Source organism: Triturus cristatus, chromosome 4_1 (genome assembly GCF_964204655.1).
Source record: "Triturus cristatus chromosome 4_1, aTriCri1.1, whole genome shotgun sequence".
Taxonomy (NCBI): domain Eukaryota; kingdom Metazoa; phylum Chordata; class Amphibia; order Caudata; family Salamandridae; genus Triturus; species Triturus cristatus.
In genome coordinates this window covers 1,183,806,400-1,183,820,257 of record NC_140585.1, presented here as the reverse complement: position 1 = coordinate 1,183,820,257, position 13,858 = coordinate 1,183,806,400, and positions in this window count along the sequence as shown.

Genomic DNA, 13,858 nt, shown 5'->3' with positions numbered 1-13,858 from the left:
TACCCAGTTGTGGCTTTGAAGTGGGGGTAACTTCAACAATGGGTCTTTGAAGTCATATACGTTCTCCCTTCCTGCCTTGCTTCCAGACTCACTACAGGAGAGCATGCAGCCCTTTGTGTTTGAACAGGACACAGACTGTTCAGGAATAGGTCTGAGGCTGTGCCCAGATCCTCCTTCTCATCTTCCCAGGAAGATTCATCAACTAATACCTAAGGCTGGGCTGAGTGTCACTTAGCCCAGCCAGTGATCAGAGGCAGGCAGCAGACATCAAATGGCTATGAGCAGGAAAATGCCTAACTTTCTAAATAGTAACAATAAATCTAACTTGGCCATTAAAGAGGTTTTATCATTACCATTCCATAGGTACTACACATGGTAGATCTACCTTCTCTCTATTAGGAATTGCAGCCTATTAACTGTAATAAGGAATCCCCAATGTTAATCTAACATTTGACATTGGAAGTTTTTCACTACCAGAACATGTCAAAGTTACAAGTATATGTCCTACCTTTTGATTACGAGTTTAAGGCTTGGCAAGGCGGTTTAAATGCCATGTCGACATAGCAGCGTAAACTGCATGTACAGGCTCTGCAATGGCAGGCATGAGACAGGTTCAAGAGCTACTTGAGTGGTGGCACAAACAGTGCTGCAGTCCCACTAGTAGCATTTAATGTACATGCCCTGGGTACATGTAGTGCCCTTTACTAGGGACTTATAAGTAAATTAAATGTACCAATTGTGGCTACATCAATCAAACCATGTTTAGGGGAGAGAGCACATGCCTTTCAGCAGTAGTTAGCAGTGGTAAAGTGCTCAGAGTCCTAAAGCCAACAAAAAGGAATCAGCAAAATATGAAGCAAGCAGGGAATTGTTTGGGGGGAAGGCCACCCTAAGGCTGTCAGGTTTAACACATGCCTCCCCTCAGCTGAAAGTGAGGAGAGCTACCCAACATCTTGGGAGTTCTCTCACTAAGGCAGAAGAATCTGCAGAGATTATTATCATTGGCGTTGTCTACCCCAGGTCGGTGTTCAACCATAAAGTCCATTCCCCATAGGGAGATGGACTACCTCAGCAGTTTTGGATTCTCACTCGTCATTTGCATTAACCACCTGAGGGGTCTGTGGTCTTTCTGAAGCTGAAAGTGAGTCCAAAGCAAGTATAGTCTCAACTTCTCCAGTGTCCAGACCACAACAAAGTATTCCCTTTGAATAGCACTCCACCACTGTTCCCTGGAAATTAACCTACTAGGAGAAAAAATCTGCAGGTTGGTCTAGGTCCACCCCATTCAACTGTTATAAAACTGCCTCTATGTCATGTTCTGAGAAATGGTCTGCACAATGAATTTGCAGGAAAAGTCCGGGGCTTTGAGCATGGGGCTGTGCACATGGCCAACATCAGTGAGTCAAATAGTTTTTATTGCATGCCTCTGTACAAATCCCATTTCTGGGCTGTTTTTTCCAAGTCAGCTCAGTCAAGGGGTCATATCCTTTGACACACCTCCTGTAGAAACATTCCTGGGCTGTTTTTTCCAAGTCAGCTCAGTCAAGTGGCCATATACATTGACAAACCTCCTGTAGTAACCTGTGAAGCCTAGGAAGGCTTTTATCTCAGTTCAGGGTTTTGGGGGCTCCCAGGCATGATGGTTTCTATCTTGGCCTGGAGGGGCTGCACCTTACCCCTGTCCACCAGGTGTCCCAAGTATACCACAGACCTCTGCCTTATCTGGCACTTACTGGCATTGATAGTTAGGCCTGCCTTTTGCAGGGCCTGAAGCACTTCCTGCAGGTGAAAAAGGTGGTCCTTCAATCTGCTACTGAAGACAGCTTTGTCATACAAGTAAGCAGCACTGAAGGCCCCCATGCCAGTTAGGACCTGGTTCACTAACCTCTAGAAAATGGCTGGGGCATTCTTGAGTCCAAAGGGCATCAAACGAAATTGGTAGCGGCCCTCTGGAGTGAAGAAGGCTAACCTCTCCTTGGCTCCTTCTGTTAGGGCAATCTGCCAGTATCCTATAGCAAGTACAAAAGTACTCCTGACCAGGGCAGCCCTTAGCCTGTCAATCAACTAATCAGCTCGGGGGATGGTATGAGCATCAGTCTTGGTAACTAAATTCACCCCCCTATAATCCACACAGAAGCCGAATTCAGGTGTGGTGCCCTGTGGTGCAGTTATGGTACCAGCACCACTGGGCAGGGCCAGGGGCTACTGGAGGGTTCGATCAGCCCCAATTTCAACATCTTAGATAACTCATCCTTGATGCTGATCCTCACTTTGTCTGACAGCCTATAGATTTTATCTTGACAGGAAGGCTGTCTCCCGTGTCCATATCATCGGTACACAGATGGGGATTCCCAGGAGTGAGGAAAATCAGAGAGGAAAATTGTCCCAGCAACTGGTGGCAATCCCTCTGCTATTCTGAAGTCAGGGTAGGGAAAATGTTTACACCTTCCAATCAGCCATCCTTCTCTTTTGATGCTAGGAGATCAGAGAGAGATTTACTCTCCGCTTCCTCCCCACCATCCGTCACCAACAATATGGTGGCCTCAGACCTCCCAATGTGTGGTTTGAGACGTTGATATGGAGAACCCTCTGGGGGTGTCTTGGGGTCTTGAGATCCATCAGGTTGTCATGAGTCCTAGTTAGGCCTAGAGCTAAACACTGCCATGTTTACATGTACATGGGTTTACTCCTAAACGTTTCCTTCACTCTCACACAATTTCTTTTGCCACACATTTGAAACCGTGACAGTGCAGATTAGTTTCTAGGAAACTATACTTGCTTACAAACCAACTTCACAAGTACACTATCATGATACCTTGACACATCATGTACAAGGCCTATACATACATTGTGCAACTGTGGCAATTTGTTTCATACATATGGCGACAGAGCTCTCTAAAACACCTAAACAATGGGGACCTGACCAAAATCTTGGCCCAAGGAAAGGATGCCTTTTGTTATAGACATCAGTTTCCGGGTGTTGGCGGAGGAGCGCTTTTCTGTCATTTGTGAGGTTTCTATATGCTGATGCTTTAGCCCAGCAGCCTGCTGATATCTCTACGAGGGGTGTTCAGCTCGTGACCCCGACAGGGGCCTACATTCTTTCCCTTCGGGTAACAGGGTATGCATCATCCAGTATGGGGATTCTTGGTAGAAAACACACCCTAGACACTTAGGTTAAGGAATGCTGTTAGACCTGCCAGCCCTTTGGGTGGTCCCTCCTCATCATTATTTATTTTGTCCCACTTTTGCCTCAAACCCTGTTTGAATTTTTCCTTTTTGGGAACCACCAGACTTTTTCGTGCTGCTGCAGATTCAGGGAGCCATTTTACCTACCCCTGAAACTTCTGTCTGAGGGCCTGGAGCACAAAATGGTGGCCACCTGTGACATCACCAGCATCCACTGGAACCTACCAGCACCTTCCAGAACATTCCAGAACCCTGTGACAGTTGGAGGCGGTTTAGAATGTTGGGAAGCTAAGAGAGAGAGTTGGCAGTTGGAGCTGGCAGTTGGCACCTGACTGGTGAGGAGTGAGCAGCAGAAACTTGAAGGAGGAAGGAGTGAGGCAGCAGGGGTGGAAACTTGTGCCTGGAGTGGGGTCCATAAACCCACCCTTGATACTAGTCCCTACTGACTGAGCCCAGCCTGGAGCCCTGTGTGGGAAGAAGCCAGAAAAACCATCCTAAGGACCTGGACAGCAGGAACAGGCCTTAGAAACAAGAGAACAGCAAGATCCTGACCTGGAAACTGGTTTCCCTGAAGTCCGACGTCGAGTATCCTAAGACCTGGAGCCCGAGGTGGAGAAGCGGCGCTGACTGGAAAAGCAGACGTCGTACCCGGAGCCACCAGAGGTCGAGAGAGGGCGCCGTCAGAGGTCGTGAGGAGTACCAGAGGTCGAGGAGGAAGTCACCCGAGGTCGAGCGAGCGGCGTCATCGGAGGAGTGAAGTCCGCCCTCCGGAGTCGTCGGAGACCGAGGTGAAGTGTAACGGAGGTCGGGAGTGAGGATCGCACTCCGGAGTCGCCGGAACCTGTGGGAATCGTGCCGGAGGTCGGGAGTGAGGATCGCACTCCGGAGTCGCCGGAACCTGTGGGAATCGTGCCGGAGGTCGGGAATGAGGGTCGCACTCCGGAGCCGCCGGAAGTCAACATCGAGGCAAGGCCGGCCGACGTCATCGAATCCGAGGTCGCCATCGGACCGGAGCCGCCCGAAGTCGACATCGAGTAAAGACTGCCCGACGCCATCGAATCGGAGGTCGAGACCGAACCGAGGCCGCCGACATCGAAACCGGAACCGCCTACCGGCGTCGTCAGGAACTGACATTGTGCCGAGGCCGCCGACATCGAACCGGAACCGCCTCACGGCATCGACACGACTCCAGCGGCGTCGGAGCATCAGAAAAAGGGCAGTAAGTGGAGTAGAGGGCGCCTAAGGCCCTGTGGAGACCTGAGAGACTGCTCTAAGGGGCTAGGGAGGTGCTGGAATCAACCTGACTGTGCCAGGGGTGAACTGGGACTAATCTAGAGAAGTTGTGTGGAGGGAGAGAGCCAGGTCTCTGGTATTCCCCCCTTGATCTACCTCAGTTTAGGCCTCAGCCTTGTCCAAGCCAGGGAGTAGACACCCTCAAGCCTTCCACATCCCCACAAGCTGTGCCTGGGCCAAATCAGCCCTTAGGAGTTTAAAAGTGATCTGATTCCATGAGTGTCACTGTCAGCTTTTAAGTATTTATTAGGGGCACTGTATTTATTGTATTTAACCTATTTATTGTTCCACTGTATTTATTGGTCCACAGTATTTATTGATGCACAATATTTATTGGTTTACAGTATTTATTGCCTCAGAATATTTAATCGCCTGTATGTACTGCACTGATATTTATGCCTTCTTTATTTATGATCACCCCTATTTATTGAATCATTAAGCCAGTATTTATTTAACCTGCACTTTCTAAAAGTTTGTATATTGTGATTGTTATTTATTTCTCCAATCAGCAACTAAGAGAAAAAGAAGATAAAGAAAGATATTTTCATAATTTTTACGGTGTAGAGTCGTTTTTGGAACGGATGCACGCATGGTTATTGTTTGGGTATGTCGTATGCTTAGCACGGAGCCTGATTCCTGACCACTCGAGCCAAGCTACCACAGTGTGTTCGGAAGACCACCACCACCCCTTCTAGTGTGGGAGTGGGTTTCCAACATAAATTGGTGTTCAGTGGTGGGATAGAGCTGTGCCTACGTATACTCAACAATAACTGTGGGTAGTCCATAGGCCTACACCGGGAGTTTTCTCAAAGCGGCCTTCCCAATTGTGGGTTTTTGTTTTTTCCAAATTTACTCTGGTGGTGGGAGGAGGTATTATTAAAGGTACCCCCCTGCATAGTTACTGCACAAAACCTGTCCTCTAACCTGAGTGGGCGAGATGGAGTTTGTACTAGAAAATCTAGAAACGTACACTGTGGCCCAACTCAGGGAGTTTTGCCAGCGGGAGGGGGTGTACTGTCCCCCAGGAGCAAAGAAGGGTGCACTCCAAACCAGCTTAAGGGCTTGGGGGGAGGCACGACGGGAAAGCAAGGCTGAGGAGGAAGACAGGGATGGAGAGCCTGACCCCGAGGGGGCTGAGATGTACCAACCTGAGGTGGGGAACCTGTCAGCAGGGCCCAGAACCATTTCTAGGAAGGGCAGCAGTGCCTCTAGCGGTGGCTTGTCTGAAGTGGAGTTAACAGACCGGAGGGAGAAAAGACAGCTCACATGGGACTTAGCAAGGCTGGAGAAGGAGAAGGAGGAGCAGAGGATGGCCCATGAATTACGACTGAAAGAAATAGATCTTCAGATCTTGAGAATCGGGGCACAACCTGTTCCTAATGGTGGCAGCCAAACCCAAGAGATCACCAGGGAACCTAAACCATACCTGCCAAAGGACATAGTAGCTAGCTATGGAGTGGGCGACGATATCGCCAAGTGGCTAGCGGCCTATGAGGTCTCGTTGAGGGCCCATGGGGTTCCAGAGAAGTACTGGGGAGGGGGATTGTACAAGTACATGCCTCCAGCTGGTAGGGATGCATTATTGGCCCTCGAGGAGGATGAGCAGACCCACTACCCCACCATGAAACTGGCGCTCATCAGAAAGTTTGGACTAACACCTGAAAAGTACAGACAGAAGTTCAGGGGTAGTCACAAACTGGGCACGCAGAATTGGGTGGACTTCCTGGACTATGCGAAGAAGGCAATGGAAGGTTGGATTCAGGGCAGTGAAGTAAGGAACTACGAGGGGTTGTTTGACCTGGTACTGAAGGAACACCTGCTCGAGAAATGTTTCCCTGAACTGCGGCAACACCTGGTGGATAGCAAGCTGACCAGTCCCCGGAAGCTTGCTGAGGAGGCGGACATTTGGGCTAGTACCCGGGTGTCCACAAGGGGGACTGGAGGGGATACTCAAAAGGCCGGACAGGGCGCCCCCCAGAAGAAAGAGGGAGGGGAAAAGAAAAAGGAGTTCTCCAAAGGCCCCCAAAATAACCTCCAAGGGAAGGGAACAGGATTCACGCCTAGGGCTAACCCACCCAGAAACCCTAATCCTGGCCAGAGTCAGCAGCCAAGGGTTGTCCATTGCTATGAGTGCGGTGGCGTTGGACACTATAAAGGAGATCCGAAGTGCTTGAAACGACCACCCCCTCCCACTGGAGGAAAGACCCCCGGAGTAGCTAGTGTAGTGCTCGGGGAGGAGATGCCCTTAACTAAGGGAAGGGAGTGGGCGGGTGTCACTTTAGTGTCCCTGGGAGAACGGGAGATGGTGCCTAAGATCCAGGTGCCCGCAAATACCGTAAAGTATGGGCAGTGGGTCACCATCAACGGCCAAAGAGGGGAGGCTCTGAGAGACACAGGAGCCAGTATGACTATGGTGCGTAGCCAACTGGTGTCTCCAGAGCAGGTAATTCCCGATGTACTCCACCCAGCCGCGATGGCTGACGGCAGAACAGGCCACTATCCAGTGGCTGAGGTTCCCTTTGAATGGGGGGGGGGGGTTGCAGGTTCACTTCGAGTTGCCGTAAGCCCTGCCGTGCCAGTCGATTGTCTGCTGGGGAATGACATGGAGCACAACGCTTGGAAGGAGGTGGAATACCGGACTCACACCGAGATGCTGGGTACACCTGACTGGGCCTGTGTTAGCACAAGGTCCGCGACTACCCGAAGAGGGAGTTCGTTTCGGCTGGAGCCTGGAACAAAGGCCCAGCCAGCTGCCAGTCAAGGGAAGAACCGAGGACAGGAGGAGCCTGCCTCGGCGTCCCCACCCCGTAGGACGGATAGGCCACCGGAGGTGGTGGACCAGGAGTCTGCGGTGGGGGACGTTACCAAACTGGAGGACCTACCCATCCCGGCCGAGTGGCACGTGGAGGGAGGCCCGTCCAGGGAGGAATTCTGCCAGGGCCAGAGGGAGTGCCCTACCCTTGAGGGGCTGAGGCGACAGGCCGAAGCCCAGGCAGCAGGGAACGTTGAAGGGAACTACAGTGTTTACTGGGAGGATGGCCTCCTCTACAGTGAACCCAAGGCACCCCTACATGGATCGTCACGAGCCTTGGTAGTCCCTCAACGTTATCGAGCCTTCCTTCTGGAGTTGGCTCACGAAATACCATTGGCAGGACACCTGGGGCAAGACAAGACCTTCGCCCGTCTTGTCCCACACTTTTATTGGCCTCAGATGAAAGTGTCGTCCGATACCTACTGCCGGACATGTGTGTCTTGCCAAGCCAGTGGGAAAACAGGGGTGAAGCTGAAAGCTCCCCTGGAACCACTTCCTGTCGTTAGCACCCCCTTTGAAAGGGTGGGCATCGACATTGTGGGTCCGTTAGATCCACCAACTACAGCTGGTCACAGGTTTATCCTGGTTCTGGTGGATCATGCCACACGGTACCCAGAGGCAATACCTCTGAGGACCATAACAGCACCTGTTGTGGCTAGGGCCCTGATGGGAATCTTTACCCGAGTGGGTTTTCCCAAGGAAGTTGTGTCCGACAGGGGGACCAACTTCATGTCAGCGTATATGCGGGCAATGTGGAAGGAGTGTGGAGTGACATACCGGTTCACCACTCCTTACCACCCCCAGACCAATGGTCTGGTGGAGAGGTTTAATAAAACCTTGAAGGGCATGATCAGAAGTCTGCCTGAAAGCCTGTGGAGGAAATGGGACGTCCTCCTACCCTGTTTACTTTTTTCCTACAGGGAAGTGCCACAGAAGGGAGTGGGCTTCAGCCCCTTCGAGCTTCTGTATGGGCACCCTGTACGTGGACCTCTCAACCTGGTGAGAGACGGATGGGAAAGAACTCCCAGAAAGCTTCCCCAGGATGTGGTGAGCTACATGCTGGCCTTCCGGAGCCAAATGGCTAAGTTGTGGAAGCAAGCTTCTGACAACTTGGAAGCCAGCCAAGCAGTGATGAAGGCGTGGTATGACCACAATGCTCACCCAGTGGAGTTGGAGCCTGGCCAGAAGGTGTGGGTGATCGAACCAGGAGAGCTTAGTGCCCTCCAGGATCGCTGGTCAGGACCCTTTGAGGTGTTGGAGAAGAAGGGTAAGGCTACCTACTTGGTGGACCTGAAGACCCCTCGTCAGCCCCTGCGGGTGCTGCATGCCAACCGCCTCAAACCCCACCACGAGAGGCCCGAAGTCATCTTGATGATGGTGACTGACGGAGGAGAGGACGTGGAAAGCGAGCCTCTCCCTGATCTGTTTGCGTCTCAAGAGAAGGATGGGTCGGTGGAGGGAGTGATTCTCTCCCCATCTCTAACTCCTGAACAGCAGGAGGACTGTCGCCAGGTCCTGGGGCAGTACTCCTCGTTGTTCTCCCTTGTCCCGGGTAGGACTCACCTGTGCGTCCATGACGTGGACACAGGAGACAGCCCACCTGTGAAGTCCAAGATCTACCGGATGTCAGACAAGGTGAAGGCCAGCATTCATAGTGAAGTCACTAAGATGCTGGAGCTAGGAGTGATCGAACCTTCTAGCAGCCCCTGGTCCAGTCCGGTGGTGTTAGTACCAAAAGCTGCACCACCGGGTGCCCAACCAGAACTGAGGTTCTGTGTGGACTATCGGGGACTGAATTCAGTGACCAAAACTGATGCTCATCCGATCCCTAGGGCGGATGAATTGATTGACCGGCTGGGAGCTGCCCGATATCTAAGTACCTTTGACCTTACTTCAGGGTACTGGCAGATCTCTTTGACTGATGGAGCAAGGGAAAGGTCAGCCTTCTCCACGCCCAATGGCCACTACCAGTTCTGTGTGATGCCCTTTGGGCTCAAGAACGCACCTGCCACGTTTCAGCGCCTGGTAAACCAGATCCTCACCGGAATGGAGAGTTTCTCTGCTGCTTATCTGGATGACATAGCCGTCTTCAGTAACAGCTGGGAGGATCACTTGCGTCACCTGCAAGCTGTTCTCCAGGCCCTGAGACAAGCTGGATTGACGATCAAGGCCAGCAAGTGCCAGATCGGGCAGGGGTCGGTAGTGTACCTTGGACACTTGATGGGTAGGGGAGCGGTGCAACCCCTCCAGGCGAAGATCGAGGCCATCATGGCCTGGGAACCCCCAAGACTCAGACTGAGGTCCGAGCATTTTTGGGCCTCACGGGATACTACCGTCGCTTCGTGAAGGGATACGGTACCATCGTAGCCCCCCTCACGGAGCTCACGTCCAAGAAACAACCTCGACGGGTAGTCTGGACGGAGGCTTGTCAGCAAGCCTTTGAGAGATTGAAGAAAGCCATGTGCGAGGCCCCGGTCTTAAGGGCCCCAGACTTTTCCAAGGAGTTCATTGTCCAGACAGATGCATCAGAACATGGCATTGGGGCAGTGTTATCGCAACTCAACGAAGAGGGTCTGGATCAACCCGTGGTCTTCCTATCCCGGAGACTACTTCCCAGGGAACAGAAGTGGAGTGCAATAGAGCGTGAAGCCTTTGCAGTGGTATGGGCTCTGAAGAAGTTACGGCCATACCTATTTGGCTCGCACTTCCTAGTTCAGACCGACCACAGACCCCTTCGTTGGCTGATGCAAATGAAGGGGGAGAATCCCAAGTTGTTGAGGTGGTCTATTTCCCTACAGGGAATGGACTTTCAGGTGGAACATCGGCCTGGAGTGGACCACGCCAATGCAGACGGTCTCTCAAGGTATTTCCGCCTTAGTGATGAGAACTCCCAAGGGGTTGGGTAGCTCTCCCCACTTTCAGCTGGGGGGGACGCGTGTTAGACCTGTCAGCCCTTTGGGTGGTCCCTCCTCATCATTATTTATTTTGTCCCACTTTTGCCTCAAACCCTGTTTGAATTTTTCCTTTTTGGGAACCACCAGACTTTTTCGTGCTGCTGCAGATTCAGGGAGCCATTTTACCTACCCCTGAAACTTCTGTCTGAGGGCCTGGAGCACAAAATGGTGGCCACCTGTGACATCACCAGCATCCACTGGAACCTACCAGCACCTTCCAGAACATTCCAGAACCCTGTGACAGTTGGAGGCGGTTTAGAATGTTGGGAAGCTAAGAGAGAGAGTTGGCAGTTGGAGCTGGCAGTTGGCACCTGACTGGTGAGGAGTGAGCAGCAGAAACTTGAAGGAGGAAGGAGTGAGGCAGCAGGGGTGGAAACTTGTGCCTGGAGTGGGGTCCATAAACCCACCCTTGATACTAGTCCCTACTGACTGAGCCCAGCCTGGAGCCCTGTGTGGGAAGAAGCCAGAAAAACCATCCTAAGGACCTGGACAGCAGGAACAGGCCTTAGAAACAAGAGAACAGCAAGATCCTGACCTGGAAACTGGTTTCCCTGAAGTCCGACGTCGAGTAGCCTAAGACCTGGAGCCCGAGGTGGAGAAGCGGCGCTGACTGGAAAAGCAGACGTCGTACCCGGAGCCGCCAGAGGTCGAGAGAGGGCGCCGTCAGAGGTCGTGAGGAGTACCAGAGGTCGAGGAGGAAGTCACCCGAGGTCGAGCGAGCGGCGTCATCGGAGGAGTGAAGTCCGCCCTCCGGAGTCGTCGGAGACCGAGGTGAAGTGTAACGGAGGTCGGGAGTGAGGATCGCACTCCGGAGTCGCCGGAACCTGTGGGAATCGTGCCGGAGGTCGGGAGTGAGGATCGCGCTCCGGAGTCGCCGGAACCTGTGGGAATCGTGCCGGAGGTCGGGAGTGAGGGTCGCACTCCGGAGCCGCCGGAAGTCGACATCGAGGCAAGGCCGGCCGACGTCATCGAATCCGAGGTCGCCATCGGACCAGAGCCGCCCGAAGTCGACATCGAGTAAAGACTGCCCGACGCCATCGAATCGGAGGTCGAGATCGAACCGAGGCCGCCGACATCGAAACCGGAACCGCCTACCGGCGTCGTCAGGAACTGACATTGTGCCGAGGTCGCCGACATCGAACCGGAACCGCCTCACGGCATCGACACGACTCCAGCGGCGTCGGAGCATCAGAAAAAGGGCAGTAAGTGGAGTAGAGGGCGCCTAAGGCCCTGTTGAGACCTGAGAGACTGCTCTAAGGGGCTAGGGAGGTGCTGGAATCAACCTGACTGTGCCAGGGGTGAACTGGGACTAATCTAGAGAAGTTGTGTGGAGGGAGAGAGCCAGGTCTCTGGTATTCCCCCCTTGATCTACCTCAGTTTAGGCCTCAGCCTTGTCCAAGCCAGGGAGTAGACACCCTCAAGCCTTCCACATCCCCACAAGCTGTGCCTGGGCCAAATCAGCCCTTAGGAGTTTAAAAGTGATCTGATTCCATGAGTGTCACTGTCAGCTTTTAAGTATTTATTAGGGGCACTGTATTTATTGTATTTAACCTATTTATTGTTCCACTGTATTTATTGGTCCACAGTATTTATTGATGCACAATATTTATTGGTTTACAGTATTTATTGCCTCAGAATATTTAATCGCCTGTATGTACTGCACTGATATTTATGCCTTCTTTATTTATGATCACCCCTATTTATTGAATCATTAAGCCAGTATTTATTTAACCTGCACTTTCTAAAAGTTTGTATATTGTGATTGTTATTTATTTCTCCAATCAGCAACTAAGAGAAAAAGAAGATAAAGAAAGATATTTTCATAATTTTTACGGTGTAGAGTCGTTTTTGGAACGGATGCACGCATGGTTATTGTTTGGGTATGTCGTATGCTTAGCACGGAGCCTGATTCCTGACCACTCGAGCCAAGCTACCACAGTGTGTTCGGAAGACCACCACCACCCCTTCTAGTGTGGGAGTGGGTTTCCAACATAAATTGGTGGCAGCGGTGGGATCACTTGCGTCACCTGCAAGCTGTTCTCCAGGCCCTGAGACAAGCTGGATTGACGATCAAGGTACATTCTTTCCCTTCGGGTAACAGGGTATGCATCATCCAGTATGGGGATTCTTGGTAGAAAACACACCCTAGACACTTAGGTTAAGGAATGCATAGTAGGAAAACACAATATTTCTATATTGTTTTATATGCTTTCATATATATATTGCTTTAGCACGAAGGTGGCCCTTTTCATTCTGTTCACTGTCCTAATACTTCTAATAACTCATTTGCTCATTACAGCACATATACTTTATACAAGAATCACGTTGGTTAAATAAATAGTGAAAACACCCCACTGTGTATTCCGTGTCTATTTCTATGAAAGAAAGAGAGCATGAATGACTGAGCAAAAGAGTTCTAGATCTGTTATCAAAATTCCTGGGGATGAGGGTTGGTATGTTCAGCCATGGCCAGAACCATTTTCTACCTGCCTAGGATTATGGTGGCACTGTGAGCTGGCTGGCCTATAAGACAATCTAAGATTCTGTACACCTGGATGACTTGCTGCTAACAAATGTACTTGACGCTGTTTTTAATTGTGGTTTCTTTAATATATATATATATATGTATGTGTGTATGTACGTATGTATGTGTGTGTAATATATATATATATATATATATATATATATATATATATATATGTTTTTTAAGTGAATTTGCAAGGTTTTTTAAATGCTAATTCCTAACTATAACGTGTGTGAAACCTATGTTTTTTTAAGTGACTTTGCAAGGTTTTTTACATGCTAATTCCTAACTATAACGTGTGTGAAACCTATGGTTTTTTCAGTGAATTTCAAAGGTTTTTTAAATGCTAATTTATGTATGTATTATTTTTGTTTAGATATATATTTTTTTAATTTGGATAAAGTTGAACAGCATAGTTAATGTCTTCTATAAAATTATAAACAGTTTTAAATGTTTTTTTTTTAATGGGTTTTTCACCGTGCGCGCACCGTGCGCGCCCCTCTCGTTTTTTTGGTAAAAAAATAAAATGTTTATTCTCACCCTTCGGGGTCCTCCTGTGACAAAGGCTAGGGGGTCAGAAACTCTCTACCCTGCCCCCTTTTCACGTTCTTATATGTTTTTTTTCTTTTTTTAAGGGTTTTTCACCGTGCACGCATCGTGCGCGCACCCTGCGATTTAAAAAAAAAAAAAAAATGTTTTTCCCCCTTCGGGGTCCTCCTGTGACCCCCTGACAAAGGCTAGGGGGTCAGGAACTCCCTACCCTGCCCCCTTTTCACGTTCTCCACCTTTCCTTTTCAGTGCGACAGACAAAATGGCGGCCGACACGTCCTGATTTCGACTGATTCGAATGTTTACTGACATCTAACAACCAATCAGAATTTCGCTCACGCACGGCACGGTGCGCGCACGGTGCGCGCACGGTGCGCGTCTATAGATATTTATGTACTTTTAAATGCAATTTTCTCAGGAAATACTGAACAGATTGACACCAAATATGCAAAAGGCACTTTCCTGACCTGAGGACTACCTCTCTGCCAAATTTCAAGTAATTCTGTTCAGCCGTTCGGACTGTACCTTCGACTAAAG